Source organism: Camelus dromedarius, chromosome 14, assembly GCF_036321535.1.
Source record: "Camelus dromedarius isolate mCamDro1 chromosome 14, mCamDro1.pat, whole genome shotgun sequence".
Taxonomy (NCBI): Eukaryota; Metazoa; Chordata; class Mammalia; order Artiodactyla; family Camelidae; genus Camelus; species Camelus dromedarius.
The window spans coordinates 41,118,783-41,144,594 of NC_087449.1; the positions used below are offsets into that span (position 1 = coordinate 41,118,783).

At 43.7% G+C, this 25,812-nt stretch overlaps 1 protein-coding gene across 7 annotated transcripts in view; it reads left to right on the forward strand.

The window, feature by feature from the left end:
- The window catches only part of HIVEP3 (HIVEP zinc finger 3), a 449,220-nt gene that overhangs the window by 78,893 nt on the left and 344,515 nt on the right, over nucleotides 1-25,812 (forward strand). For all 7 annotated transcript variants that reach the window (XR_010383875.1, XR_010383876.1, XM_064493681.1 and 4 more), the window contains exon 2: nucleotides 5,842-5,954. The gene's annotated coding sequence lies outside the window, so the exon portion shown is untranslated. The remainder of the gene's footprint in view (nucleotides 1-5,841; nucleotides 5,955-25,812) is intronic.

Here is a 25,812-nt window from a genome sequence, read left to right on the forward strand (position 1 = left end):
TTCTTTTTTCTGCCTTCAGCCTCTCTCTTACAAGGATACTTTGGTTACATTTAGTGCCCTCCCAGATAATCCAAGATGATTTCCCCATCTTAAGATCTTTCAATTAATCACACTTTTGCCATATAAGGTAATATTCACAGTTTCCAGAGATTAGGAAGCAGGTGCATTTGAGGGCCATTATTTAGTCTGCCACGGTGGTGTTCAAGCAGACCGGATAACCGCTATTTTTCTTTTCTTTCCACCACTGGAAAAAAAAAAAGCCCCAGCAACTTAAAATATTCTGTGATTTATTGGTCAATCATAGCATCTGATTTTCCTTGTGGTATATTTTTATGTGTGAATACAGAATATACTTTGTATATTTTGTATAAAGTCTGAATTAGAAGCAATACCTAAATTTTTTTCAAATAGCCACAGTCTGACACTATTGAATAAAACATTCTTTCTCCCATTGATTTAAAATTCAGTTTTTAGCATTTACCTATCACATAGAGAACACTATACTTAAATCTGTTTCTTGACTTCATTAGTCCCATCTGTCCATTGTGTAGGTTTCTGCAGCTGTGCTGTATTGTTTTGTTTACTGTGGCATTTATATATTTACGTATATATTCATAGTTGATAAATTCAGTCTCCCTCTATTCGTCTTTTTCACTTTTCTTGGCTAATGGCTCTTCTCCTGTTTTCTTTGTCATTGTGTGTTTGAACTTAAAAAAATTCCTTATTATCATTTCAATGTGGTCTTGGGAAGAGAGGTAATAGATGGAATTGTAATTGACTTCCACAGTGATCCTACCACCCTGTTTTTAATTCTAGTGATTTTACTTACCCATTTCCATTGAGATTTTCCAGTGTTTTCAGCTGAAATTATATGGAAGTTTAATTCCAGATTACCTGATTTCTTCCTTCTTTTCTTTCTTTTTTTCCTTCTTCTCTTTTCTTTCTTTTCATTCTTCCCTTCCTTACTTCCTGTTGTTACAATTAAATTAAACTTTACAACTACATTATCAGTTATTTTTGTACTTAACCACACATTTATTGGCTTTATTCCTCATTACATTTTCTTATATAACATATCTTTTCTTGAGTTTATTATTCTGGCTTATTTTTTCCCTTGGCTAGAATAGATCTTCAAGTAATCTTTTTTTAAAAACTTAATAAAGGGTATTTCTGTGTCTTTGAACATGCCTTTCTTTTGTCATCACATGTGACAGAAATTATAGTTCGGCAGCTGGTAGAATTCCTGAGTTACAATAATATTTCCTTAGAATTTTATAAAAATTGTGCCACTGCCTTTTAGCCTAGTGTTGCAGGTATGAAGTATGATGCCAGTCTGGTTTTCTTCCCTTTTAAGCAGCCTGATTTTTCCCCTCTCTCAGGAATCTTGTAATTGTTTCTCTTTACTCTTGGAGTATCAAACGACATCTAGAATTGTGTGTTCTTTCAGTAATCCTGCTGCTCAGCACTCAATAGGCCCATCTGATCTAAGTCCTAAAGTCTCTCATCAGCTCAAGGAAATATTCTATTTTTCCTTGATTATCGTTTTCCCTCTTCCTTAATGATGTTGACTCCTTCCAGAACTCCTATGAGACTAACATGGGATATTCTGGACTTCCCTGTTATATCTTATATCTGATTATAAATCTCTTTTTCTTCTTCTATTTTTTTATTCCCTTCTTCTTCTCCTCCTTCTCCTACATAGGAGTACCCAAATACATAAAACAAGTACTAAGTTAGACATAAAGGGAGAAATTGACAGGACTACAATAATAGTAGGAGACTTTAACATGCCACTAACATCACTGGACAGATCTTCAGACAGAAAATCAATAAGATGACAGAGATACTAAATGACACAATGAAACAGTTAGACTTAATTGATATTTTCAGGACATTACATTCCCCCAAAACAGAATATACATTCTCTTCTAGTGCACATGGAACATTCCCTAGGATAGACCGCGGAACAAGCCTCAACAAGTTTAAGAGGATAGAAATTATTTCAAGCATCTTTTCTGACCACAGTGGCAGGTAACTAGAAAGCAACCACAGGGAAAAAAAAATGTGAAAAAGATGACTGCATGGAGACTAAAAAATATACTATGAAAAAAAAACCAATGGTTCAATGATGAAATCAAAGAAGAAATTAAAAAATACCTTTAGGGAATGAAAACATAACCACATAAAATCTATGGGGTACAGCAAAAGCAGTCCTAAGAGGGAAGTTCATAGCAATGCAGGCCTTCCTCAAAAAATAAGAACTATCTCAAGTAAACAACCTAATCTACCACCTAAAACAACTAGAAAAAGAACAAACAAAACCTAAAGTAGGCAGAAGGAAAGAAATAATAAAGATTGGGGGGAAATAAATAGAATAGAGATTTAAAAAACAATAGAAAAAAATCAATCAAACCAAGAGCTGGTTTTTTGAAAGAGTAAACAAAATTGACAAACCTCTGGCCAGGCTCACCAAGAAGAAATGAGAGAGGACACACATAAACAAAATAAGAAGTGAAAATGGAGAAATTACAACCAATACCACAGAAATACAAAAAAAATAATAAGAGAATACTATGAACAACTGTATGGCAACAAACTGGACAATTTCCTTCTCCTTTTTGGTGGCATAACAAAATGAGCTAGGGTCTTGCCCCTGTTTAGACTTTGACTTCTTCCCATAGCAGGGACAAACTTCCCACTTTCCAAAGATGCTGTGGAATAAATGCCATCCTCTGTGGACAGAACCAGCCTAGTTCCTGATGTCCTTTTATTTGCCTCTGAGTTGGTGCCTGTGACCCTCATTCAATCTTTGATCCTCTGAGCTTGGGGTTTTCCAGGACCCTTTTCTGGCAGCCTGTGCACTTTCTTCTTAGGGGGCCTGTGCAGACTCATGCATGAGTTTATCAGCACCAATCAGCTTTTCCTCACCCACCTCTCACCTGCTTTATATCTTTCCCTTATTCTTCAAAATGCATGCTTTATTGACGGCATCTTTCTCTGGTTCCTAACACTGCCACTAATGTTTTGGTCATATAAATGTGGGGCTTTGTTTATGTTTATGTTTTGTTTTTTGAAAGAGAGGGAAGGAGCAAATGTCCAAGCCCAATTTGCTATCCTCAAAACCAAAAGCCCCAGAGTGGAAACAGCAGAGGTGAATTGAAGCATCACATGCATGGCTGGACCGGATGACCTTTCAGCCACATCTAGCTCTGGGAGGCTTGTCTCTAAAGTCTAAAGAAAAAAGCAGCATAATTAAAGGTTTGAGAAACAACTGTTACACAGAAGTCCAGAGAGATAGGGTTTAATTTAGCCAGAAGAACAGAGTGAGGTGAGACTTAAATGGTGAGTCACGCTGAACCTGCTAAAGATACAGCAGGAGGGACTAAGCTGAAATTACAGCCAAAGTGATTCAGGTTGGTCACTACGAAGACCATTTAACTCTTAAACATTTGTGTGGCATCACAAGGCATTGGGTAGCCAAGTTAGGAAGGCTTCCTTTTCTGGTGAGTTTTCCTGGAGGATTAAGAGCTGTTCTGTTTAAGGGAAGAGGGTAGACTGAATTGTCTTCTGGTTTCCCTGACGGTGTTGGAATATGATTATAACACCTTGGTGCACGTGATATTAGATGGGACATAAAGAGCAGCGGCAGATAAACTCCTGAGGGTCACCAATCTTATTTTCACCAGCCTTACTGATCATTTTTATTTTTCAGTGTGAGGCGAGACTGTTTTTGTCAGGAACAATTTCTCCAAATCTTTTAAACCGAATGGAGACATCCTTCCCCAGCATGCTGGGAAGAACAGGAATTTCAGTGGCTCCCTCTCTCCCTGCACTTGGAGGCAGTTCAGCTCCCAGTGTCACTGGAGACTCCCTCCGCATCCCCTGGAGGTCCCCTCCCCCAGGGCCGGGTAGAGAGGCAAGCAGGGAGGAGAGGGCCTGGGGCGGGACCAGGGAGAGGAGTGACAGGCTCCCTGTGGTAGGTCTGCGCCTTGTCACAGAGCCTCCTGGGCTCAGGTCTGTGGTGGCCGCGGGAGAGCCGGTTCCAAGCTGTGTGGCTGGTGACATTTCCGGCTGCCAGTGCCCAGCCAATCAGTGACAGGCCCAGCCAGCTTGGGCGATGACACATGAAATATGATAATTTTCTGCTAAAGAGCCCTGGCAGCTGGGAGAGAAGGGGTGTGTGTGTGTGTGTGTGTGTGTGTGTGTGTGTGTGTGTGTGTGTCTGGGATGGGACAGCGCAGACAGCGGTTGGGACGAGGTGGGAAGGTGACAAGGCATTGGCTGCAGTGGCTTGCCCAGGGAAGGTGGGCTCTGAGGCTAGGGCTAGAGGGACGTGCAGGGGAGTGGCTGTAGGAACACGGGGCTTGCCCTTCAGGTAAGCAGCTGCGGCTGCCTCCGGTGGGCGGGAACCAGAGGACCAGCAGCCCAGCGCCATTCTGAGCTCCGTGGCTCAGGGGGTGGGAAAGAAACTGTAGACATTTTCCTGCCTTTCCAGCGAAAGTGAGGTCAGGAGTTTTGGTTTCTTCTCAGTGCTACTTCTTTAAGAGCCAAAACAAAGCTGAAATGTTACACCTTCTGGGTGGCTGAAGCACAAATAATAATTAAAAAAAACCATATCTGGTTGTTAATCCTCAGCCCCACTCCCCATTTTTCTACCTCCACACTTAACTTAGCCCTGAAAAAAAAGTAAAAAAAAAAAAACCAAAAAACCCAAACAAAAAACAAAATCCAAAAGCTACAACCAAACAAAACCCATCTCGTTAACCAAATCTTGAAAAAGAGTTTAAGTCTGAGTCTTAGAAACTCTGAAGGTTCAGGTGGTAGTTTTGATTCCAGATTCTAGTTGGAAAAAAAAAAAAACCCAAAACACCACAATGTGTCTTGGAATGAGATCTGGCCCTAGATGACATTATAGTTTAGAAGGAGTGCCAGAGTTTGAGGACACTGCAGGCTACAGGGCAGGGCCGGGCCAGAAGTGCCCTGTGGTTGACTCAGAGGTGGCCAAGACCCCGGCCTCCTTCAGCTGCCCTGGCAGGCTTCCTGGCCCTTTATCAGCAGTCAGGGGCTCCTGAGTGGTGACACCCATGCTGACAAGCACCCTTGCGTTGTCTGACCCTGTGAACATATGTGTTCAGAAGTGAAGGATGGTAGTGTTTACATAACATGCTGATTAGTCACTGAGGAACTCATCACTGTAATAAATATGTGTCTAGTTTTATGCCTTGCGTTTGGGCACTCTCTCCCTCCCTCTCTTTATATATATATACACATAGACACACACACTTTTGTTAAAAGGCACCGCTGAATGAAATCATTATCTCTGCGTGCAATCCTGCCCTGTGGCTTTCAGCTTGGGACCGGCTTCCTGCGCTTGGAGTGGTAGCTATTCAGAAGTGATAATTGGTGTACTGTATCTTTAAAAGGTTAAAACCCTTTTCAAAAAAGGTCTGAACTCGTAGTGGAAAAGACAGGCGAGGCAGGGTTGTCTCTGGCTTCAGAAAACAGCTGCTGATTAGATTCCATGTCTGCGGGCTGAATTTATTCCGTGTTTTTCAGCAGCAGGAATTCAAGAGGGATGCTACTGTTTGGGTTTCTGATCGTGATTTATATTTATTCAGAGGAATAACAGAGGGTGGATCTGTTCCCGGCGCGAGCATGCTCACAACCAGCCGACTCTCCCATTATCCAACTGCCTAGTTTGGTGCTTCAATGTACATGTGTATTTCGTGTGCCTATGTGTGTATACAAACACGCATGCATGCCTGGATGGACATATGTGTGCACAGGTTATTTTTTAAGGACAATTCTTTCAATACGGTCTTTACCCCTTACTTGAAACAGGTGTTCAGGAAAAAAATGCACAAAATCCTGACTGACCGGAATAATTCCTGAAGAAGGGGACTGGATCCGTGGGTCAGAGAACACAGGACCAGTTTGCCAGCACAAGGCCGAAGGTAGGGGACTCTAGATTTTTATTCGGCGGATGGATGCCTTGCGCTTTATTTTATTTATCGTGTTTTTGCCGGCGGCTGCCTCGGCGAAGTGAAATAGCGAGCGATTCCGTGTTGTCGTGGCCTTTCTTGAGCTAGGCGTCCGGTAGCGGAGGCGCAGGGGCCGGCCGGGTGGGCGGCCGCAGGCGTGCGGTGCCCTCGGTGGGCAGAGCGGGCTGCCCGGCCCCGGTGCTGGGGGAGCGGCGAGAGCCTCAAGTGACCCCCGCGCGTCAATCACGGCGGCGGCGGCGGCGGCGGCGGCGGCTGTAACCCTGTGCGCGCCGCGCGCTCCCCGCTCCCCGGCAGCCCGGCTCGGCACCCGCACGCTGGCAACCTGCTCTCTCTGCTGAGCCTCAGCGGTCGGGCTGATACCTCGCCCCCCACCGCACCTCAGTTTCTTCCGCTGCCCCTGGCTGTGGCTCCGGGATTGTTCAGGCCCCGTCTGAGCCGTCTCTGTTGCCGAAAATGAGATCTGGAGATGTCGGGTGCCCAGGCAGAGGGATCTTCCCCTTCTCCCCGTAACCCTCGCCGCCCCCCCAACCCCCACCCTGCCAAGATGTTACCGAAGCAAAAGCACAACCTTGCTCCCAACCCCCAAGGAAAACCAAGCCCAACCCAAACTCCTGTTGGGAATTCTTGCCTTAAGGGCTAGCAAATCCCGTGCCCCCTTTCCCCAGTTGTGCCCCACATTTTACCATCCTTTAAAATTAGAAACACTGCCGGTGCTGAGTGGCCCCTGCTGAGATTATACGGGCTGCCTGAGGACTCCCGAGCGTGGCTGACAGCCCGAACCCACGGAGACCTGGACAGAAGTGGTGGAGAGGCAGTTGGAGGCCAGGCGTTGGTTTGGTTGACTGCGGCTGCTTTGGTTTACTAGGTCGCAGGTGGAGACTACTTCTGTGGCCCCGCCTGCCCACCCTTGAACTTTGGGGGCAGTGGATGCAGGCAGGAGGGTCTGTGGGCTTTGGTCTCTGGGCGAGCAGCACCTTGGCCCTCTTTCTGCTGCGCACCTGAAGTTTCTGGCAGCCCTTGACATTGTAGCCACAGAAGCCGGCTGACCCCCTGCGCCCCCCAGCCATGTCGTGTGCTTCTGTTGTGTTAAGACTGGCTTGCTTTCTGGATGTTGGGAGAGGGGAAGACGGGGAGCCTGAGGTGTGTACTGAATTGATCTCCATGGAGGAGCGTTTTCTAGCCCTTGTTTGTGTGATTATGTAACTTCAACTAATGATCAGACCGTGCGCCCTGGCAGCTCCCCAGTCCTCCGGGGTTAGAAGAAGTTGGGTCCCACGTTTAAGATGTTTTTATGTAACTATCCTGGGGGGTCGGGAGAGTGGGGAAGAGAGGGAATGATTTGAGCAATTTAGGTGAAGAACTCAGGGGCAAAGATCATGTGTCCACTGGGGTCAAAGTGGAATTGACTTTGGGTTGGTGTTGATCTGAAGACCCTCCCACATCCCTTTCAGCCAATCATTGCTTGTCTGAACTTTCATTTGATCATTGCACACCTCTTGAGAAGGTTGGAATCACCTGTGCAGGACCCCTGGGTTCCTAACTCAATGCAGAACACGAATCCTGAATCCAGGGTGACTGCTAGGTTCACTTGTTTTAGGTCCCAGCCATTCTTCATGCTGCCTGCTGAGGGGAAGAGTTTCTGCCAAGCTTAGGGTTTCAGTTTTGCTCTGGGCTTGGACTGCACTGTGGGGCTGAAAAGCAGAGCCCAGATGCTGGCTGAGCTGCTTGACATATGCTCTTTAAAGCTGTGATGACTTGCAGATGCTGCAGGCCCTGTATATTCTTGTATTAAAATATTGTGGAATTTTTTTTTCTTTGCAAGGTAAGAGAACAGCTGTCCCACTGAGATATCTGCAGGCAGAGGGGGAAAGGTGTATGTGATGCTTAACTCTCTCTCCTTCCTCCCCAGTCTGTCTGTTTAGTTAAGTAAGGCACCCACAGGACACAGGATTGTTGCGTGGGGCCCCTATATCTCACCCCTGGATGCCTCAATCTAGGGCTCTGGGGCAGACTTGTTAATTAAAGGGAATCTGGCCCCTTTAGGGTAAGATGGCTTATTGTCCTCATCACTTCGTTGGATCTGCTCTGAGGGCCAGCTACAAACGTGTGCGCCACGGCAGTGGATGAAGATGTGCTCCCGTGGCACTGTTGTTGAACTGTCTCCGCCCTCTGTGTCTCAGTGGCAGCCACCCTCCTTGGAGTAGAGCCGCGTGTACTGCCTTTGGGCTCTTGCCAAGTGAGCCATTGAGTCACTTAGTGTGTGAAAAGTACAGGCAGGAAGAAGATGCATTTAGTTTGGAGTCCTGGCCGATTTCGGGCCCCGACTTGATGAAAGATAACGTTAAGAAAGCTGTGTGACAACTGGATAGCTTTTAACTTGTCTCTCACTTCCTGCTCTGAGTTTCCTGATACCTTTCAGGTTCTTTTCTCTAAGCTGCCCATCAAGGAGGCCCAGACAGGCTGTTCTTCATTCTGTTTCTGGTGGGATCAAAGCATATTTACAAGTCTACAGATGCCCTGGGCAAGCAGGACAGGGAGCACAGTTGTTTCAGGCCAGACTTGGCCAAAGCCCGTGACCAATGTTGTTCTTCATCTGTTAAGTGGGTATCACCATCATAGCCTTACCAAACCCACTGAAGTATCTTGAGAAGAATATGAGTTGGACCCAAAAGTAACATGTGGTCTGTGGCTGCTGAGTCTCAGGATGACACCATAACAGTCTGGAATGCACGTTTACACAGTGTCACTTTTACAGTTTGGATCTAAGTGGTCAAGCAAGAGAGATGCCATAAGTCCACGAGCTCAGTTCGGGTATTATGATCATTGGAAAATTTCACTGTGGAAAATTTCATAACCTCTTTCAGGACTCTTCATTGATACAGAGTTTAAGAGGCTTGGTTGTCAGTTTGCCAGATACGCCCAGCAAATTGGAAGAGATTGACAAAGTCGTGTATAAGGGTTCTTAGAGTTCTGTTGTAAAGTATCAGTAAGAAGCACTAGTAATGTAAGAGACATGGTAAAAAAATTTAAAATAAAATTTGAAAGGCACAAGAATTCAAAGCATAGAATTTTGAGACTTCCCCCCACCTATTTTTTTTTTTTTATTGAAGTAGAGTCAGTCTACAATGTTGTGTCAGTTTCTGGTGTACAGTATAATATTTCAGCCATACATATACATACATATATTCCTTTTCATATTCTTTTTCATTATAGGTTACTGCAAGATATTGACTATAGTTCCCTGTGCTATACAGTATAAACTTATTTTTTGTCTATTTTATATTTAGTAGTTAGTATTGCACATCTTGAAGTCCCAATTTATCCCTTCCCACCCCCTTTACCCCACTGAAAATCATAATTTATTTTCTGTGTCTGTGGAGGCTATTTTTTTAATTTCATTTTTTTCCCTTTAGTGAAGGCACTGGGGATTGAACCGAGGACCTCATGCATACCAAGCATGTGCTCTACCACTGAGCAATAACCCCCTACCCCCTGAGATTATAAGTATTTAATGTAAGCAGTTCAAGGAAATTTTATGTATTTTGATGGGTCTTCAGAACTGTTTTGTAGCGTAATAACTGATGCTCACAATGACCTGTATGCATCAAGAGGAGTTTAAATGACAATTTGTGTGTCCAGTGTGAAAAGTCATGAGAATTTAAAGTATACCCCAAGTGACTTTTTTCAGCATGATGCTTAAAGGACAAACTGTGTTTATGCAGGGTAACAGAGCACCTGAGGTTTCTGGGCAGCTAGGGGCTTACTGATCAAAATTATATTTTAACTATAAAGCCCTCCTGTTGAAAATAATTGAGAACTTTATGATCTTTTGCTGAAATTTAGTGGGGAACTATTATACTAGAATTAGTAGTGCTTACGTTCTAACATTTGATGCTACGGAAAATACTAAGAAGGCAGCATGGGAGCCTCATCCTGTCTTGTGACCAGAGACACACTTAGAACCTTCCAACTTGGCAACATTAATGCTGGAATTAATTGGAAGAGACCAGATGACAGAAAAGATGAAGCAGGAGAGGTCGACCCTAGTGGCATGCATGTCTTACGTCAGCGTAGGGAATGTGGACTCCCCACTACCTGTGTGCTGTGGCAAGGGGTCGTGTCTCATATTAAACTATGGTATTGACTCAAGTCAGACATTGTGCTCAAAACTGGAAGGATGTGTGAGTTACAGGAACAGTGCTAAGTTTTTCCTGACCCTCTGCCCATTTGCTGAGTTACAACTTACTCCAAAACAGAGGCAACAGGAAAAACGAAAGTAGAGGAAAACGGAGGGGAGGGTATAGCTCAGTGGTAGAGTGCGGCTTAGCATGCATGGGGTCCTGAATTCAACCCCAGTACCTCCATTAAACAAACAAACAAACAAACGAACCTAATTATTTCCCCCTCCCCAACCCCCCCAAAACAACAGAAAAAGAAAATGAATGCTGACACTTTTAAAAGAGTCCTGGATTTTTAAATTTAATGTGTATGTTGAAAATGTGCAGACCCTAATTAAAAGTAGCAGAAGTGTATCACTTGGTTTCTAGATGCATATAAATTCATCATTTTGGTAAATTATTTGAAGAAAGTTTTGAACTTGTTAAAAGAAACTGTCAATAACAGATCATAAAATATGATCAGAAATGCTCAGAATTCTCCAGAGTTTCCATGTATATAAGCCAAGGGGTACTGATGTAGTAAGATGGAGAAAAAAGCTATTCTCTTGAAATCCCAGGGGACTTGGAAGGCAAAGGAGGTAGGGGTTGGTGGTGGGAGGTGACTGAACCACTCTCCAGGATGCTGCCCTTTGGGGAGGGTCCCATTTGGGAATGTGTGCTTGGGCCGTTGATCAGGCCTGTCAGTGAAAACCATGCATTCATGAGTGGTCTGATTCCTCTCCTCATTACTAAATGTCACAGAATACCAGGTGGGGCCAGCATTCTTCTGAAAAAAGGGAGAAGAGTGGAGCTTTCATCTAGATGTGCAGCAGAGATGAACCGAGGATGCTCCTTAGATTCCGTAGTGATGCCAGGGAGAGGCACATGGAAGTAAGTTCAAGAATCTTGGGAACTCTCTGGATGTCCGTGGGTCCTTGAATTGGAGTTTAGAGTCAACTTAAAAAAAAAAAAAAAGAGTCATGTATATGTGACTTGGATCTAAAGAAAAGCTGATAAGCAGATAATAGAGATGGAAAATAATAGAATCCATGTTATAAATACATGACATGCTTTGCTGAGCCTCTGTCAAAAATTTGTCTATTCAGGACTACCGGGCTCGGCATTAGATGCTGCAATTTCCTAAGATCAGAGGAGCCCTGATAAAAATGAACTAACTTAATTTTAACAGAAGAAGAATTCTGAAAACCTCCTCAGTCAAGATTCAAGACACACAAATGAAATTATTTACAAAAAGAAGTAGTCTTATGGACATAGAAGACAAATTTATGGTTACCAAAGAGGAAAGTGATTGATTTCTTGATATGTGTTAAGCACATCTGACTTTCCTTTATAATTAGATTACCACATTCTGTTGATTCTTATTTTGTAGTTGGCTTTATTCCTTTGATAACTACGTAAGTTTAAAAAGCTAAACTTCTAATCTGTTCTTAGAAACAATAATCAGTACATATATGTAAACTAAAAAAATGTGTAGTATAGTGTATGTATGTATTTACATGCAATATGATGTGTATGTGCAGTCGAGCTGTAATAATTCTACCTAATAAAACTGAAAAAGGAAGAAAAAGACACACAAATGAAATTCACAAAAAGAAATAGTCCCATGGACATAGAAAACAAATTTATGGTTACCAAAGGGGAAAGTTGGGGGAGGGGTAAATTAGGAGTTGGGGATTAACAGATATAAAGTAGGTAACCAGTAAGGGCCTACTTTACAGCACAGGGAACTCTATTCAATATCTTGCACTAACCTATAATGGAAAACAATCTGAAAAAGAATAGATTTATATATATATGTATAACTGAATCACTTTGCTGTACACCCGAAACATTGTAAATCAACCATACTTCATTAAAAAAAGAAAGATTTAATATAGTAGACTCTTGACATGCTCTCTATGGATACATCTCAAACCCTTGGCAAATTCCCCAACTTGCAAATGCAGAAATATTTGCATATGCTCTTGACTTCCTTCTGAATCAGGTTTCTGTCCAGAGAGGAGAGGGTCTCATAATTATTCACACGCTACCAGTGATTTGCCTTTTCAGCTTGCACTCAACGGAATAGTTTCTCTCACTTGCAGGGAGTTTCTGTTTCCCTGCTGGGACGCAGAGCTTTGACAAGGCTTCCTCTCTGGCTCAGTGACTTGCTCTTGTGCTGTTGCTTTGCAACACACAATTCATACTTGTGATTCAGGGAAAGGATAGTTGCCATGTGTCGTGGCTGTTAGGGATTGTTCATGAAAAACCGAAAAAGTGAATGGTGGATCTACAGATGCCAAGCATCTGCTGGAGCTGCTAAAAAATCACACATATGCGGAACCTCTCAGACTCCCCCCCACTCCCTGGCCCTCAATGTGTGTTTAATACTCTCTTAGAAACTTCCCCTGACTGTCAGCACATCTCATGACGAGAACTGGGGCATCACACAGCTGAAGCATATGGTAAAAGACTTAAAACGAGAGCATCACTATTTGAAATCTAGGCAAGAGGAAGAGAGTGCAGTCGTCTGCTCCATGTCCTCCTTCTGAAGATTTCAAAATTTGAGAAGATTCCAGGAGATTAAAACAAAAACAAAAACAAAACCCACTGTGCTTATGGTTATATTAAGTAAAATATGCCGGAACAAAATGTATTCTGGAGGTTGGGCCTTGCTGCTTCTCATTGGAGAGATTCTTACAAGAATGTTTCCAGAGTGATCTAGGGAGAAGCACGTGGAATTTTAAGTGGGTTTAAGAGTTCCACCAATTACGACTGAGGAGATCATTTTTGTGGAGCAGCTAGAAGAGATATGGCAGGAACCCCAGCAGTTGGATATGAGAGTTTCTTATTTAATTTTTCTTTACAAACTTCTTTTTAAATACTTTTAATGAAATAGCCACTAGCTACAAAAGAACACTTATGTACTATATATAAAGGTGTGAAGAATAATTCTTCTTTGTATTATATTGTGACCAGTATTCATGTACTCACCAGTTAGTTTAAAAAAAAAATGTTGTTCTCACCTTTGAAGAGTGGTACCCCATTCCGTCCCATCCCATCCCCTCTCTTTTCAGGGATAACCATTTCCTGGACATCTCTGTCTCTCTTCCCCATGCTTTTCTTTATTGTCCTACCCTTTCGTGTTAGCATCCCTAAGCCATATCTTTAGTTATATGTCTTTGTGACTGTCATGTAGATGGAATCATCCTGTTTATAGTCTTGTGTTCATAGTTAGTCCATGCCTACGAGAGGCTGCACTGGTTGACAAAGAGTTGAAATATTTTCATACCAGTTGGTGGTAAATTGCTGCTTACCTGCCTCCCCCTGCCTCCGAGTGCTCCCGTGAGACCTCTTCAAGTCCCTTCACCTTCCTAAAGGGGTTCCATCTGCCACAGCAGGGGTGTTGGGATCCAGCTCCAGCATATAGCTGGATCCCTTTCTGACTGTACAATCGCTGTGCCAACTGGTTGTTAACTGTTTCACTCCAGGATATGTTCATGTTGCTGAGTGTAGCTGAAGTTATTTCATTTTGCTAAACTGTAATTCCATTGAGTGAACACATTGTGGTTTGTATACCTTTTCTATTATCAGTAACACTAAAGTTAATTTGCTGTTGTAAATGGTGCTGCTATGAACTTTCTTGTTCAGGCCCCCTGGTGAGCACATAGATACGTTTACTTAGGGAGTATACCTAGGAGTAGAATTACTGGTCACAACTGTGGACATCTTCAAAATAATTCCGTATTAATTTCCATTATGTTATGTGAATTTCATCTCAATAAAAAATTAATTTCCATCATGTTTAACCATTTCTATTCTATACCCAGCCACAGTGTATACTTGTTTGCATTGCTCTATGTCCTTGCTGACACTTTATATTTTGTTGGATATTGTCAGAAATTATTGCCTGTATGTAAAAATATTTTACCTGATTTTAATTTGTATATATTTGGTTACTAAAGATGTTCAGCATCTTTTCATATGCTGGTTGGTCTTTTCAATTTTCTTTTTTTGTGTGCATGTGAAGTAGCTCTTCAAATCTTTTGTTCGTTTATTTAGAAAGTGGATAGTTTGTAATATTAAAAAAATTTTTTTTTTTGTTTTTGAAAGTTATTTATGTATACTGGAGACAATTTCTTAGTGTTGAAAATGCCTTCTTCTAAACTGTGGCATTTTTCTTGATCTTTGGTAGTATTTTTAGAGTGGCAGAAATTCTGGATTGTAATGTGATAAAAATTTATCAATCTTTTCTTTATCATTGAACTTTTTGTGTCCTTTTAATGACATCCTTCCATTTGTCAAGGGCATAGAATAATCTCTTGTATTGCCTTCTAAAAGTTTTAGAGGTTTGCCTTTCACCTTTAATGTTTTCCCTTGAAAATTGTGTTCTCTGTGGATTTGACAGTCCTTATCAGGGTAAGGACTACCCTTCTTTGGTAGTTTGTCAAGGTTTTTTTTTAAATCATAAGTTGATCTTTCTGAAACACGTTTTCTGCATTTACTGAGAGGATTTATATAATTCTTTTTTCTTCCTTTAATTTGTTCTGTCTGGTAAACTATATTCTGATGTTAAATTAATCTTGTTTTCCTGGAATAAACTTGACTTGGCCATGATGAGTTCATTTTTTTTATACGTTGCTTGATTTGTTTTGCTAATATTTTGTTTTTGGATCTGTGTTCATTCATGAATGTACTGGACTGTAATTTTCATTTCTCATATTACCCTTGTCAGGCTTTCGTATCCATGTTATGCTAGGCTTGTAAAGTTGAGTTGTAGGATGTTTCCTCTCTACCTGTTCTCAGAAAGAGTTACGTAAGCCTGGAATTCTTCCTTCCCTTGGAGATTTTAAACCTGATTCAATTTGTTTTTCAGTAATGATTAGGCTATTCAGGTTTTAGTTTTTTTTCTTGAATCAATTTTGGTAAGTTCTATTTCTAGGAATTTGTCCATTTTATCTGAGTTTTCAAAAATTTTACCACGATATTATTTATAATGTGCTTTTATCTTTTTAAGCCCTATAGGGTCTGTAGTTACATTAACCACATTTTGAGTACTGTCATGCCTTCTATATTCTTTTGTTGAAGTCTTTTCAGAATTTTGCCTATATTATGAATCTTCTAAAGAGTCTGCCGTTGACTTTGTGAACCTTTATTTTGTCTTCTAATTCATTAATTTTTATACTAATATTTTATTTTCTCTTGTCTGACTTATTTAGGTTTGATTTAGTGTTCTTTCTTTGTAAGTTGCATATTGATTTATGCTTTAACTCATAAATTATGTGCACTTGTGTTCTTAATTTCCAAACTCTGAATATTTGTTAGTTTGTTTTTCTTGTAGTTACCTTTTTGTTAGTGATTTCTAACTTCATTGCATTATGGTAAATGTTTGCATGTTATCCAACTGTTTAAATTTCTTGAGGCTTGTTGTAAGTCTTAGTATGTGGTCAATTTTCACAGTGTTCTATGGACACTATCATTGTTAGATGCAGTATTCTGTGTAACTCCATTAGATCAAGGCTCTTAACTGTATTGTTCAAACCTTTTCTCTTGTTACTGATTTTCGTCTGCTCGACCCATCAGTTACAGGAGAAATCCATTAAAATCTCTTTCTCTGATTTTTCTATTTCTGTTTGTGGTTCTGTCAATTTTTATTTTACATATTTTGAGCCTTTGTTAATATGTGCCCGCAAGTTTAGAATTATTTTATCTTTCTGGTGAATTGAATCTTTTTTAATGTAATGACTCTTGTTTCTGTAGTAATTCTTTTAGTCTGAAATATTGGTCTCACTATTTGCTATTTTCTGAGAGAGTTTAATGTACATTTTTTAGACTTTCTTTTTTGTATGAAAAAAAGCATTTAATTTAAATAAATAATTTGAGCTACACTAGAAATTTTCCATGAAAATTTTTCGAATTCCCAGTTTATCCCTTCCCACCCCCTTTAACTTTTTAGACTTATTTTTTTAAGCAAGGATCTGCTGGTGATAACTTCTCTGTGTTTGTTTGTTTGAAAATACACTAATTCTCTCCTTGTTTTTGAGAGTTTTTTTTTTTTTCTGGGTAAAGTTCTAGGTTGACAGTTATTTTCTCTCCAATACAGTGAAGACAATATTTGAGTGTCTTCTGTTTGTCGCTATTACCTCTGAAGTCTACTGTCAGTTTTGCCTTTCCTTTGAGAATAGTCTTTTTTTTAAACATTTTTTATTGAGTTATAATTATTTTACAATATTGTGTCAAATTCCATTGTAGAGCACAAATTTTCAGTTATACACGAACATATATATATATTCATTGTCACATTTTTTCCTTTGAGAATAATCTTGCTTTTTCCTCTGACTGCTTTTCAATATTTGGTTTTTGTCTTTGGTGTTCTACAGTCTCACAAAGATGCACCTAAGAGTATATTTCTTTTCATTTCTCCTGACTGATATTCATTGGACTTCTGTATCTCTTGTCAGTTATGGGAAATTCTTATCCTGTCCCCTCATCCTGTGAGGTACCAAAAGATAAACCTCAAAGTCACTTTGGCAAATGTCCTCAAACTGGCTTTTAGGGCTTGGCTCCTAGGCTGGTCTCCACCTTTTACTTAGTTTTTGCTTGTTGAATATTTCTCACCAACTTCTCAACTGATAAGTCATTTTAAAGGTTGTCTTTTTTTCTATAGTGTCCAGTTTTCTTAGTTGTTTTCAGTAGAGTTGCCTACATACCTAGTCCACCTAGTCCACCATAGCACTGGAAATAAAAGTCTACGGGGATTTCTTTAACACCACAATAAACCTTAACACTTGTTAACCAGGAAACACAGTGCTGAGTCTAATGACAGGAGATATGTGTGTCTGTGTATATATATTTGCGCGTGTTTATTACCATGGTCAGTTTATTCCATAATCCATTCACTAGATGGGATGGGATGCTCTTAGTAATGTAATTGAGACAGGCTCTTTCCAGGTTAGCTAAGAGAGAAGGCGAGTTGGTGCTAGTGGATGGAGCATGGGTGTTTTAAACCTGCCAATTAGAGTCTGCCTGGAACAGAGATGAGCGACACTGAGTAACACCAGCTAGCTTAGCCCTCAAGTGTAGCAGTGCAGCAGCTACTGGGGAGTTCATTCTTCTGTCTCAGTACCTTGGGGGAGCGGATGGATTTTGGTTGATTTTCAGTTGCACACATCGGTAGTCCTGCTTTGAGAAGACATTTCTCTGGGATGAAGCTCTTTTCTAAACCTGGAACAGAGCGAATTAGAATTAGAGACTGTCTCTTTTTTCTTCTATTTACTAAGAACTCGATGTGCAGAAATACTCACCTCCTCTTTTATTCATGCCTGTTTTTGTTTGCTTGTTTGTTTTTCCTGCCTTGGGCCAGAGTTCTGCCTTCATGCTTACCTCTTTGTTCTTGGTTTGTTATTGAATAATAGGCCTTACCACCTGGAGACCAACTCTCTTTTGGGGGAATAAAAAACATAACAACAACAACAACAACAACAACAACAAAAAACAGTGCAATCATCTAGTTCTCAGAGACTGGCTCTCTCAGTTTCCAAAGGACTTGGATGGCAGCTGGCACCCTGCCCCTCCCACTGCCCATGTGGCTGGGTTGTGCTTGGCTGAACTCAACTTCCAGGCTTGTTGGCCAAGGGATCTTATAACTCTCTGTTGCCATGAGGGTTTTGTCCAAGAGTCCTGACTGGTGACTCTGGTGTGGTTGACTCCCAGGCTGAAGGGCCTTGCAACTCACTTCCTAGTGTCACTTCAGAGCAAAGGGCCTTTGGGTGCTCATTGTCCCCTGCCCTTCCTGTAAGCCTACTAGAGGTGGGGCCCAGCAGATGGGCATTCCGGCTGCCACGAGCCTCCTGTGGGCCCAGGGGAGGGAACTGTGCCAGTCTTGTGTGCTGTCCCCATTCCTGCTGCCTCCCTACCCTGTCGGCTTCTCAGTTTACTTCTCATCCAGCCTGGGCATGGGTGCCCTGATGCAGTGCTGTCTTACTTTGGTAGCCAGGGGAGAACGGATTGGGTGAAGGGTTCCTTTTCTCCCTCCATCCTTTCCAGGGCTTAAGATGGTAAGAGCTCATCTTGCTGCCACCTCAGAGCCAAGTGATGCTGCTTCCCTGTTCTCTTCACTTTCTTTCTTCCCTGCTGCAGCCCCCCACCCCTGCCCCCATCTCCAAATGTTTTGGAGAGAACAATTCAAGGATGAACGAATGAACATTTTTTTCTTAGACAGAGACAAATGATCTCCCTCCCTCCCAAAGCCTAGTAAATCTTGGAAAAGTGCTTCCTCTTTTTCATCAAATATATGAATACTTTCTGCCTGGGAAAGAGAAGCCACAGAGGGGCCCAAGGAGAGCCTTGTGGGCTTGCCAGCCTTCTCTGTGGGTCACTGGCCACTTTTACTGAACATCTGCCCTCTGGAGTTGGCTGCAAATCAGTCTGCCTGGGTGTCCCATCACTGCCACTAATTTGTAATGGCAGTGCTGGAAATGCTTGGAGCTCAGCAGCCTGCCAAGAGGCTTGTCTTAGAAAGGGAGAGAGTAAGCTCTCAGGGGAGAGAGGGAGGAGGGAAGGTAGGAAGGAAGGACGGAAGGAGGAAGGAAAGGGCAAGAAAGGAAAGGAAAAAGAAAAGACAAAAAAAGAAGCAAAGGAAGAACACATTCACTCCCACCCCTGGCATCTCAAGTGGGCCTGCATGACATCACATCTCTTTTTTAAATTGAGTATCATGTACATAGGATAAAATTCACTCTTTTAAGTGTACAATTCAGTGAGTTTTGACAAACATATAAACACCGGTGTAGCCACAGCACAGTTAAGGCAGAGAACATGTTCATCATGCCCCCAGAGTTCCCTTGGTCCCCTTTGCTCTCAGTTCTCTCCTCCCACCCCCTTGCCTTGGCAGCCACCCATCTGTTTTCTGAAACTGGAATTTGCCTTTTCTAGAACTCCGTAGAGTTGGAATCATAAAATAGGCACTTTTCTTTTGTTCCTGACTTCATTCATGCAGCCCAGTGCTTTGAGATTCATTCATGTTGTGAGCATCAACCATTCATTCTTTCTGTGGCCAAGGAGTGTTCTGTTGTATGGACGTACCACAGGTTGTTTATCCACTCATCTCTGGATAGAAATTCAGTTGTTTCCAATTTGGGGCTATTGTAAGAGCCACCGTGAACAATCACAGAAAGTCTTTGTGTGTACATATATTTTTATTTCTCTTGAGTGAATACTTAATCATTAAGTTTCTTTTCTTCTTTATCTCTCCAGCAATTGGAAGGCTCTTTTTCTCTACCTTTGTGACTGTCAGCCTGTCACCAGGTGGGCCCTCCCATTTTCCTTCTTAAGAGTGGGCACCAAGTAATAATGGGGTTTTGGACACCATCCCCTGTGCTTGTCTCTAGAATATTCCATGGACACTCTATTCTAATTGTCTTAAGAGACTAGAAACAATGTGGCGTAAGAACTGAGAGCATTGTAGGCAGAATGCCAGGGTTCATATTACATTCTGTCACATGCTAACTGTATGACCTTGGACCCGTTACTTAAAATTAACCTCTGTGTGCCTCAGTTCCCACATCTGTAAACTGGGATAACTAGAGTACTTACTGAGTGAGGCTGTGAAATACCCATCAGGTGATCAATAGATAGATAGATAGATGTGCTTTGCCCATAAGAAGTACTGCATTGTTGAACGGCCCAACAAAAAGTGATCTCAGGGTCTGGGATGCACATGGTCAGATCTCCTTTTCCCAGCTCATGGGGAGACTGGAACTGTCTCCATCAAGTTCTGTTGCCTGGCACCCTGGCATCTAAGCTCCCATTGGACCATAAGCACCACCTCTACTCTGAGCAGACAGCACTTTTTCCCCTGTCACCCTCCAGCTCCTCTTCCAGCTGGGATGCTAGCTGTCTCCTTTTACTCCTTGAATTGAAGCTTTGTTTGTTTCTCCCCAATGTTTATTACAGAAAAAACTTAACGACAGGTTGCAAGGGATCCACTCGTTTGCTTTGTCCCAGTTCCTTCTGCTGATTCTGGGTCCAGACACATGAACAAGGAGGGAAGTGAGGCCTAGAAAGGCCCCTGCCATGCTCTGAAATTCTCACTCCCTGTTTGCATGTATCTTCGTGTATCACAGGGTTGAAGCCCTGGGTTGATTAATGATATGGCAGGAGGGCCACAGGCCCAGAAACGTTTTTCCTACAACTCTATTGAGGATGTTACTGTCAGGGCAGCCTCAAGAGGAGCCAGGGCTGTGGATGCCCAGGCCGGGCCCACTCACCCCTGCAAGCCGAGGGCTGAGGCTCCCTTTGGATAGCAACTCTCTTATTAGAATGGGGGACAGGAGGCCACGGAGTACATAATTGGAAACAAGGATTTAGCCTCATGGCCCTACATCCAGAGAAGCTCTTTCTGAGCCTAACCCTTTTCTCTCTCTAAGAATAAGATGATTCAGGGCCAGGATGATCAAAGAACTAGAGAAATCAAAGTGTGGGATTGATCCTTGATACTTGCCAAAGTGAGGCAGCTGAACAGAAGTTTCCTGTGAAAAGAATAAAGCTTCCAAAGTGTAGTTCTCTGTGGGTCTGTGGGGAGAGCTCTGAGCGGTAGGATGTGGTCACCACCTTTGTTGGTGCACTCTTGTAAAACGTGGTATTAAACGTTTCCACAAGTCATCTCAGTTCATTCACTCCCATGAATGGAAGGTGACCACGTGCCCTACAGCAGTGTTTCCCATCCTAGGGGATTCTGATTTTATTGATCTGGTTTGAGTCCTAAACATTTGGACTTTGAAATACTCCCATGGAGATTTTGAAGTGCAGCCAAGGCCAGGGACCATTTTACAGACTAGGGACTTGAGCCTCCAGAGGTCAAAGTTACTGGCTCAAGGTCAGCCAGCTGTGCGTGGAGGTGCAGGATGGGAGCACAGGTGTGGGTGATTGCATTGCTTGGGCCTGAGCACTGCATTCTGTGTGCTGAGCAGAAGGCTGTCAGCACTGACTCCCAGGTGCTGGGCAGGAAACCATCAGTAGGATGCAGAGCTGCTAATGCCTTTCCCAGTGCTTCCTTGCCGACCCAACATTCTTTACAGTCTGACCACGTGTGTGCTTCAAATCTGAAAGGCTCCCAGGACAGACAGCCGCCGGCCTCGGCTCCAGGCCAGCCCAGGAGAGGAGCACGCTGTCTGCCCTTCAACCCTTGGTCTGTGCTGAGAAAACAAGGATGGATGTTTCTTGATTTCTTATCTAGTGTGACCCCATCGCCAGGCATAAATGTCTTGGTCCTTCCTGAAAAAAGCCAGATAGGAGACAAGTCAGGTAAGTAGAGGGTTTTTCCATCCCTCACCTCCGATAATAACTGCGGCAGTGGGACTCCCAAGGACTGAGCACTGGCTGTATGCATCAGGCACTGCCCTAAGGGCCTTGCACAAATGACCTCACTTTATCCTCACCGAATCCTTTGAAGGAAATACTGTTATTACTCCATTTTTCAGATTGGAAAACAGAGGCACAGAGAGTCCAGTGGCAGAAATGAGAGTCATCCCAGGCAGTCTGACTCTGAGGTCTTAACCATCAAATGACACTGCCTCCCCTGCATCCTATTTTGCCTCATTCTTTAATTGTTTCAGGAGTAACATCTGCTCCCCAGCCTGATGCTAAACTTCCAGCGTGGAAGGCATTTCTCCATTTCACCATTTCTGGCACAGAGCTGGATTTATAGCAGGCGTTCAGTAACTATGAGTTGGTTGATTTATTTTATTTTATTTCAATTGATTTTATTCCTAGCGATGCCACAGTCTCACAGTACTGTGATAGCAATAATCATGTTCCAGAAATGGCATGCAGGTTACCCAGCTTCCTATTGCTTGACTTTTACGTGTTTCTGAACACTCTAAGTACTTCCTTAATCATTGCATATCACATTCAGTATCAGTAGCTGTACTAAATTCACACCCTTATGATTTTCCAAGAAGAATAGTTCTGTATACTTAAGCAGCCTCGATATCTTCCTTTGAAGGATTATTTTTCAGAACAAAAATGATTCTAAGTGGCAATCATCTCTGCACCCTCCAGCTCCCTGGGATGAAGCGGGTTGTTCAGTGGGTCTTCTGGGGTGACGTCCTGATTTAGTTACAGGCATTGCTGATGCTCTGCCCAGACATCACTGGACCGCTTGGACCAGTTCTATGTGCCCACCCTGCAGCTTCTGTGGCCTTTGCCCCCGTTGCCTCCTTCAAAGGATTGGACTCTTGTCAAGAGAGCTGGAGGGTCAGTAGCCAGTGTGAACTGGTGTGGGAATGTGAACGCCCAGCTCCCTTGCCCTGGGGAGGAGGGGGGCAGATTTAGGAAGGGGTGCAGTTTGTACTCTGGAAGTCTCCTGGGATCAGGTTGAGGCTGGGACTTCACCTGAGGTCAGAGCCTGGCCTGGCCTCTCCCCTTCTCTGTGCTGCTCCCCCTCACTCCTTTCCTGGCTCCCCTGGGAGCATTTCTTTAATGAGTCACCCACCTAGGAATCCTTGACTCAATGCTTACTCTGGGAGAACCTGTCGTAAGGCCGGGGCATGTGGGTAGATGCCATTTAGACCAGAAACTACCTTTAAGTCTCTATTGTAATCTTTCATGTTAGTGTCTTGCCTTCACCCTAACCCTCCACCTAAGCCTGGGGCCCCAGCATCTCGGGGCACCCACCCATCTCTCTTCCCCTCATCACGGGCTCTTTCCATCGGGAGCTTCTGCTTGCAGCCCACTCCCTTGCCAGTCTTCTGTCTCCCTTCTTATTAACCAGACTCTCTCTGCTCTCCATTTCTATTTCAGTCATTCAACATTCAGCAGGTATTTCTCGAGTCCCTGTTCTGTGCCAAGCATTCCTCTAGGTCTGGGGGGTACAGCTGTGCAGAGAGCAGACAAGATGCTTGTCCTGATAGACCTTACCCTTCTAGGGAGGGAAGAAGACCGTCAGCAAGTAAACGAATTGATAAGCAGGATAACCCCACAGTCAGATGAAGGCTGGGAGGGAGATGTGCTACGTGGGCTGACAGAGGTTACGGCTACGTGCCTATCTCACCTCCTGCTCGCTCTTCAGGCCTTGAATGCTGGTTCCCAACCATCCCTGACCTGCGCCTCCATCCAGGCCGACAGAGTTCAGACTTCATCTTACTTGCTCTCTGAGCAACATTTTATTAAGTTTAATTAGAACCCTGAACCTTCTTTTCTTCCTTTGGCTTTGGAGGCACCACCCCCTCCTGGTTTTCTTCCTACTTTCCTGGCTCCTCCTCCCTGGTCTCCTTTGCTGCATCCTGCCCCACCCCCTAACTCTGTTTGGCCCTTAAGTTTGGAGTGGCCCCAGAACCCTCTTCTTTCCCGTGGACTCTCCCCCGGTGCACACTTCACCTCCCCTGGTTTCGGTTTCCATGCATCCCATCCGGACCGCTCATTGGAACACCTGACTGTAAATACAGCTGTCTTCTTGGCATCTCCACTTGGATGACTCCACTTGTGCACGGCTTGGCTCGATATCTGCTCACACCCCTCCCCCACTCAACCCCCATCAGCCCCTCAGCCTTTGAGTCTCTCCTCTTCAGACACCCCTGTCTCAGGAAGGGGTACCCCCATCCCCCAGCTGCTTGATCCAGAAACCAGACTTCATCCTCTCACTCATCACACCCAGTCTATCATCAGGTCCTCTCCTTTCTTCTTCCTAAGGACATGGGTTTGAGTCCATCCACTTGTCCATTCTGACTTCCACTCCTCTTGTCCAGGCTTGGCTGCTGCAGAAGCTTCCTAACTCGTCCCCCACACCTTGCCTTGACCCTTCCAGGCTGTTCTGTGCACCAGCCCTGATCATGCCTGTGGTTTCTTGCTGAGTGAAAGATAACGGAAAATTCTTAACATGGGCTGTGTGGCCCTGGAAGATGGACCCCTACCCACTTCCCCAGCCTCATCTCAGCACGGTCCCTCCCCTGCTCCAGCCTTTTTAATCAGCATGTTCCTTCCCAGTTATGAGCTTTGCACGTGCGTCTCCCTCTCCCTGGATAGCGTTTTAGGGAGGCCCTCTGCGGCCAGCCCACATGGTTTGTGAAGGAGCTGCTTTCTATTTCCCTGCAGTGTTATGATCACCATGGGGATGAGGGGTGGGGGAGACTGCCACCGTCTCTCTATTCTCTCTCTGGGGGAATTGGAAGATGTCTAGGCTGTGGCATGCTTCTGGTGGGGAAGGGGCATGGAGCAGGAAGTTGGGTGAGGGTGGGAGAGGTCTCCTGCAGGTGCAGGCAATAAGGAGGTGCATTGTCTGTAAAGAATTTAAAAGCAATAATAAAACCCGTTAAAAGTCTGTTTGCTTTTTACTCTCACCGTGCACCAGAAATTCTGAAAACTATGAGTAGTAAAATACTCTCCCCCACGGGGAGGGCCGCTCTGCTCTTCCTCCCTAAGTTGGATCTGGGGAGAAGTCCAGGGACTCCACCAGGAAATCATGGCAATCACCACCCTTTACGGACCAGCATGTGCCAGGCACTTGTTAGATGTGAGAGGGTTCTTATGACGTTGACTTCTCACAGCAGCCCTGTAGGACAGGCATGATCGTACCTAAGTTAAAGGTGAGGAAACCGAGACCAAAGAGGCAAAGTCAGCACTGGCACATCTTGAACTGCTGGCGGGGAGGCAGTGAGCAGGGGCATTTGGTCCTGAAGCAGGTGACTGTGTTTGGCCTGGTGCAAAGCAAGCATTCTGGTCTTGTTCTGTTCTTTTTCCTCCTGGGCCTCACAAGGTTTGTGCTTCTAAGAAATCTGCTGTAGGGGAAAGCTTTGTAATTTAAAACCAGCCCAGAAACACTCCTGACATGGTCTAGCCTCTCTGGGATGCCAAGGTTCTGCTGGCAGGGGAGAGGACCGTGGCCTGGATGCTTTCCGGTGCAGGGACAAGAATATAGGCTTGGAGAAGGGCTGGATTTGAATCCTGGCCCTAATGCTTATGGGACCTTGGGAAGACTGTTCTCAGAGCCTCAGTTTCCCCATCTGTAAAATGGGAATAATAATAGAATTTACTTCACAGAGTTGTTGGGAGAGATACATGATTCAATGAAGGCAAAGCCTTTATCGCTGTGCTCGTTAGACGCTCTCGTGAATGTTAGGCTCAGGGCAGCATAGATGGTGTGTAAGAGCCACGTGACAAATATGCACTTCCTTCCAAACGAAGGTCACCAGGAGTAGTGTCGATGCTAAAGCTCTTCAGTGGGGTCGTGAAACAGACAGGAGGGCACAGAAAACGCCTGAAGATGCAGACCACATCAAACGGGGAACCGGATTTCCTGGTGGAGAGAGGGCCTTTCTTCAGGAACAATCAGTAAATGGATGTGTTCCCTGAACATAACACCTTGGTAAAAAAAGAACTCATGGATACAATTTAAGGCATCAAGGCAGAGGTTCGATTTTTAATGGCTTTTATTTTTATGGCCTCATCAGTGATACAAGGAAACATCCCAAATGCACTCACCGTCCACATCTTGATCGGGCTTCGGTGGCCAGGACGTCTGCCCGTGGGACTGCACCACACTCCCTCTCTGCAAAGAGAGAGCGGCCGCTGTGTTAATTAAGGAGTGGGTTTTTAATGCTCGCTGAATAAATAGATCTGGTCTGTCTTCCAGCCTGGGAACCGGGGCTCTTAGATTT